The sequence below is a fragment of the Choloepus didactylus genome, chromosome 6 (assembly GCF_015220235.1).
Source record: "Choloepus didactylus isolate mChoDid1 chromosome 6, mChoDid1.pri, whole genome shotgun sequence".
NCBI lineage: Eukaryota > Metazoa > Chordata > Mammalia > Pilosa > Megalonychidae > Choloepus > Choloepus didactylus.
Window position 1 is genome coordinate 150,536,901 of NC_051312.1, and position 5,665 is coordinate 150,542,565.

The 5,665-nt window shown below is 37.0% G+C and overlaps 1 pseudogene; it reads right to left on the reverse strand.

Annotated features, from left to right (window-relative positions):
• Positions 1 to 3,762: 3,762 nt before the first annotated feature.
• On the reverse strand, positions 3,763 to 4,648 carry LOC119538794 (annotated as a pseudogene).
• Between the last annotated feature and the right edge of the window lie 1,017 nt (positions 4,649 to 5,665).

The following is a 5,665-nucleotide window of genomic DNA, read 5'->3' on the forward strand; positions in this document are numbered from 1 at the left end:
ATCCCCATTTTACAGATGGAGAAACAGGCACAGAAAGGGTTAGATAGCTCTCTGAAAGTCACACAGCTAGTAAGTGATGGAGCTGAGTTTGAACTTAGGAATTGGGCTCCAGTCCCTATGGTTTTAATCACTACCTTTGCCCTGAATCTCAACAGGAAAAGCTACCCAAGTAGCCAGCACATAAAACAAGAATCTCAACCTCATTAACAATCAGGTAAGTGCAAATTAAAATACCAAGGAGAAATCACCTCACACCCATGAGTCAACGAAAAGTCTGATAATTCCAACTTTGAGTAAGAGTACAGGAAAATGAAACTTTTGTACAAGTTTGTATGGATTTCTATAAATTTCACATAAATTTGCACAACCATGTTGGAGAGCAAATTGGCGATATCTAGTAAAGTTGATGATGCTCAAACCCTATGGGCCCGCTGTTCCACATCTGGGTATATATCCTAAGGAAACTCTCATACTGTGCACAGGGAGATGTGTTCGGGAATATCCACTGCAGTACTGTTTGTAATAGCAAAATTTGAAAACCTAAACATTCATCAACAGGAAAAAAATAAAAAGTTCTGTTATGTTCAGACAATGGAATACCTTACAGCAGTCAAAATGGACCAGCACTGTATCAATAAATATGGGTAAATACAAAAAACAGTCTTGTATGGGAAAAAAATCCCTCTGGTGATAATAAGAGACATATAGTATAATACTATTCCATAATATTTAACAACTGAAAAATAGTGCCATTTAATATGAATGTGCATAAAGTATGCAGTAAAAGAATTAAAACTTTAGCAAGACTGGTAAATAATAAATTCATGATAGTGTTTACCCCCAGCAGGGAAAGGAAGAGCAATAAGATTGGGGAGATGACTGCACAGGAAGCCTCAACTATGTTTGCAATGTTTAATTTAAAAAAATTGAAGCATATCTCTAAATACCATTTGCTTTGGTGAAATAACTTGTTCCAGGTCTAGGGCAAGGTACATACACAATGAGCCTTGGACAGCTTGTTTTGCCAGAAAGCTAGGATGCTATCCAAGTCTATTTGGGGTCATGTCAAAACAACAAAGGAACCACTTTGAAGGGCCTCCCATAAGACAGGACAACTTGTGCATCTAAAGGAATAATAATATAAATGGATTAAAGCCTGTCAAATATATAAAAATCATGAGTTCATAATGATACCTTAAAAAACCCCAAATGCTCACCATTGGAGGTTGGTAGGGTACTGATTTTTTTTTTTTTTACTCTGAAAAGTAATAAATAATGAGAAAGAATTTATTTTACCTTTCTGATGCCAACTATATTTCAGGGTATATTGATAAAAGTAGGTCCTATATAGAATAATTCCAACTCACAAATGCAGAAGGAATGATAGAATTTTTTAAGGTTCACCATTTTCAACCTCTAATGAAATAATCGATCTAGGCAATACTAATGGGGCTAAAGCTATTGACTGAAATGTCAATGTGGAACATGGTAACAGAAGTGTTGGACTGACCCCACTTATACCCTGTGATCAATCTTTTGCTACCTCCAAATGGGACAGCCCAAATAGTACATGCTTCATGATGTTTTCTTGCCTAAAATATTGAACCTGATTCCAACAAGGCTTATAACTAGCTACCAGTTTATAGGAAATATGGGGGCTCAAGAAGATCTAGTTAAATGGCAAAGACACAATCATTCAAATCCAAAATATGGAGGTTCTGTAGGAAAAATGACCCAATTTCTCCAAGAAATAGGTATTATTCTCCAACAAGATTGGTACTAGAGAAAAAGGGAAGGAGAATTATTATAGGATAAAATAGAACGAGGAGAGACAACAACCACATGCAATGTGAGGCTCTATTTTAGATCCTGTGTTGAACAAGTCAACAATAAAAAGGTGTATTTGAGACAGTCAGGGAAATATGAATATGGATTGGTTTTAGATGACATATGAGGCATTACTGTTGAAGGCACTGTGACTATTCAAAAAATGTCCTATAAAGGACCTAAATGTAAAAGCTAAAACCACAAAAAAAACTCATAGAAGAAAACGGGGAAATCTTCAGGATCTTGGATTTGGGAATAGAGTCTTAAATATGACACCCAAAGCACAAGCAACAAAAGAAAAAGTAAATAAAATGAACTTTATCCAAATTAAAACTTTTGTGCATCAAAGGTCATTATTAAGAAAGTGAAAAGACAATTGAGAAATGGGAGAAAATAGTTGCAGATCATATATCTGATAAGGGTTTAATATCCAGAATATATTAAAAACTTTTACAACGCAACAACAAAAAGATCCAATTAAGAAACCCATTTAAAAAATGGACAAAAGGACTTAAATAGACATTTCTCCAAAGAAGATATACAAAAGGCCAATAAGCCCATGAAAAGATAGTCAACATCCTAGTTATCAGGGAAATGCCAATCAAACCACAACGAGATACTATTTTACACCAATGGGGATGGGAAAATAGCAAGTGTTGGCAAAGATGTGGAGAAATAGGAAACGTTGTATATTGTTGAAGGAATGTAAAATGGTGCAGCCCCTGTGGAAAACAGTTTGACAGTTCTTCAAAAAGTTCAAAGATAGAACTACCACATGACCCAGCAATTCCACTTCTAGATATACCCAAAAGAATTGAAAACAGGGACTCAAACAGATATTTATTGTGGTTCTTTGAAGCTATAAGTAGCCCAGAAAAACATGTTCTTAAATTTAATCCATTTCTGTGGGTGTAAACCCATTGTAAGTAGAACCTTTTTTTTTTTTCCCCTGAGTTTGTTCTTTTACTAAAACCTAAAGCCAGGTCCATGACAATTATAATAGAAATTAGACAAAAAGCAAATAGAAATAATTGCTATTTCTTCTATATATAGGTACTTTGTTGGGTATAGAAGAAATACGTCAGCCAGAAACATTAATTTGAATTTGTTGGTAAAATGCAATTATTTTGGCATGCATTTTGCTTTTGTATAGACAGAGAGACTGTAGTTAAGTTGGCTTACCTCCTTCTTCTCATTTGTAATATAGTCATACAAACAAAAAGGTAAATACCACTGGAGGGGTCTCTTTATTAGGGGTTTGCCCCAAAGTAGTTAGGTGACAGAAACAAATTAATTTCCCATCCTGGGCCTCAGATTCTTCATTCAAAATCTTAGAAGACTGAATGAGATTATCTCTAAATGTCCATGATTCATGTACACACATCAATTTATACAAATTGTGACATGGGTAGGACTTGACTTCCTGGCACCATGAATTTAGGCTTGACCATGTGACTTGATAAAAACACACACACAAACAAAAAGTGATCCATGTGTCTTCTAAGAACCAGTCCATATGTCCTCCATCTCCTTCTTCCTCTGCTGTGTGAACAGCCATGGCCTGGAAAGGGCTGTTCCTAAAGCATGGATCCTGGAGTGAAGATGACATGGAGCAGAGTCATAGCAACCAAAGAGGTGACATGGAACAAATGAAAAATACACCTTTATTGTTGTTAATACAGCATAACCTAGTAACAGCTGATTAAATACAAGAATTTTCTGATAAATGAGTAACATTTCATAAACAGTTCATAAAAACTTTAAAACAAAAACAAATTAAATTTAATAGACAACTGATAATGTAAATTATGACATAATGAAAATAAAAAGCAAATTTTAAAAATAAAAATTATTAAAGTCATTGTATTAAAAGAAATGGACTTACTCATGTACATGGAAGTTTTCTTATGATTTCTGGCTTGAATCCTTGATGGACTATTCCAAATATGAATCAACATTTTTAAAGAACTGTTCCTCTTCATTAAGATATTCCAAGATAACTCTTCTACCATTGTATAAAGGAAAATCCTCTTATCAATCCATGTTTCCAAAGTATGATCCAAGGGTAAGGCTTCTCCTAATGTGACATAACCTTTAATTTCTTAGCAATTGATTTCTTATTTTCATTTTTAAGACTGGCTAAAGAAGTTGCAAAATCTGTGACCTTTCCAATGCTCCACTGGTGGCAAAAGAACATTGGTTTGTTCCTCTCTTTGCTTCCTTTAGGTTAATAAAACCTGAAAATAAATTCTTTCTATAAAAGAGATACTATCAAATTGGATTAAAAAACAAACAAACAAACAAAACACAAATCCAGCTATAGGCTGCTTACAAGAGACACCCTGTGGCCATGATTCATCCTGATCAGCATGCACCTTTAATTTCAGCAATGCAACCTCTGCAGCTGGTTCACTATTTTTTGCACCTTTTTGTCATTTACTCACTGTCTGTCCTGTCTTGGAATAAAAAATTTCTTTAACAGATTTCTGAGTGGCAGCCATATGAGGCTTCGAGATTTCCAGTTTTTCACATTCGCGATCTGACTGATGAGGGTGCCTCAGGCAAAATTCTTCCCACAATAAGGACATGTAACTGGCACAAGCTCTCTTTGAGCACAATCATTGAATGAGCATGGGTAACGTGTATACTTTTCTATCTTCAGTTTCTCACTGATTACGATTACCTCATAACAGACATGTGACGCCCTGCTTCTGTGTTCCAGGCAAAATATTCCTGAACAACCATCACATACAAATGGAAGAAAATTTTGCTGTCGACAGTGCTCCACCTGGCAATGCTGCCCAATATCCAGCTCCACCATTTCCCCTAAGTAGAATCTTTTGATGAGGCTACTTCAGTTATAGTATGACCTACCTCAATCAGGGTGGGTTTTAATCCTATTACTGGAGTCCTTACAAATGGAATGAAATTCACACACAGAGAGATAAAGCCATGGAAGCAAGTGAGCTGAAATCAACAGACCCTGGAAAAGAAGGGAGAGACCAGGAGACACTGCCACGTGCTTTGCTGTGTGACACAGGAGCCGAGGATTGCTGGCAGCTTGTCTTCGGGAAGAAAGCATCACCTTGATGACACCTTGATTTGGCCTTTATCCCAGCCTCAAATCATGAGTGAATAAATTCCCATTATTTAAGCCAACCCATTTCATGGTATTTGCTTAAGCAGCCTAGGAAACTAAAACATTTGTACACCAGTGTTTATAGCAGCTTTATTCACAATTGCCAAAAGGTGGAAACAACCCAAAGGGTCCATTAACTGATGCATGGATAAACAAAATGTGGCACATATTTGAAATGGAATATTATTCAGTTGTAAAAAGAAATAAAGTTCTGGTACATGCTACAACATGGATGAACCTTGAAAACATTGAAAATGGCTGCTCTTTCCGGTTTCCTGCACACCTCTGTGTAACGTGCAAGAAGGCTGTCAAAAGAGTTGCAGGCCTCAGAGGTGTTAATAGCTACTATCTGCTTTCTGAGCTGTTATCAGGAATTGCTGTTCTCACAAATCAAACTGTGAGAACATTTGCCAGAGCTTTCGCCAGAGCAGTCTTAACTCTTCCTGGACTAAGCATGTTTAGCTGGTTGTTGCATTCCCTGGGTCTGGGGTATCTGCTTGGTCCTGAACTTCTGGGGTTCTGCTCTTCCCATCCCATGCCTGCTTCTCTGGTGGAGCCCGTGTGGCTGGAATGTTCCTGTGGCCATTTGCCAGCAGCAAGAAGACTACACTTGGCCTGAGATTTCCATTTGTAGGCGCTGAGCAAACTCTGGGGAGCCAGCTCCCAAGGAGACAAGGAGAGCCGGGTGCTGCAGTGGCT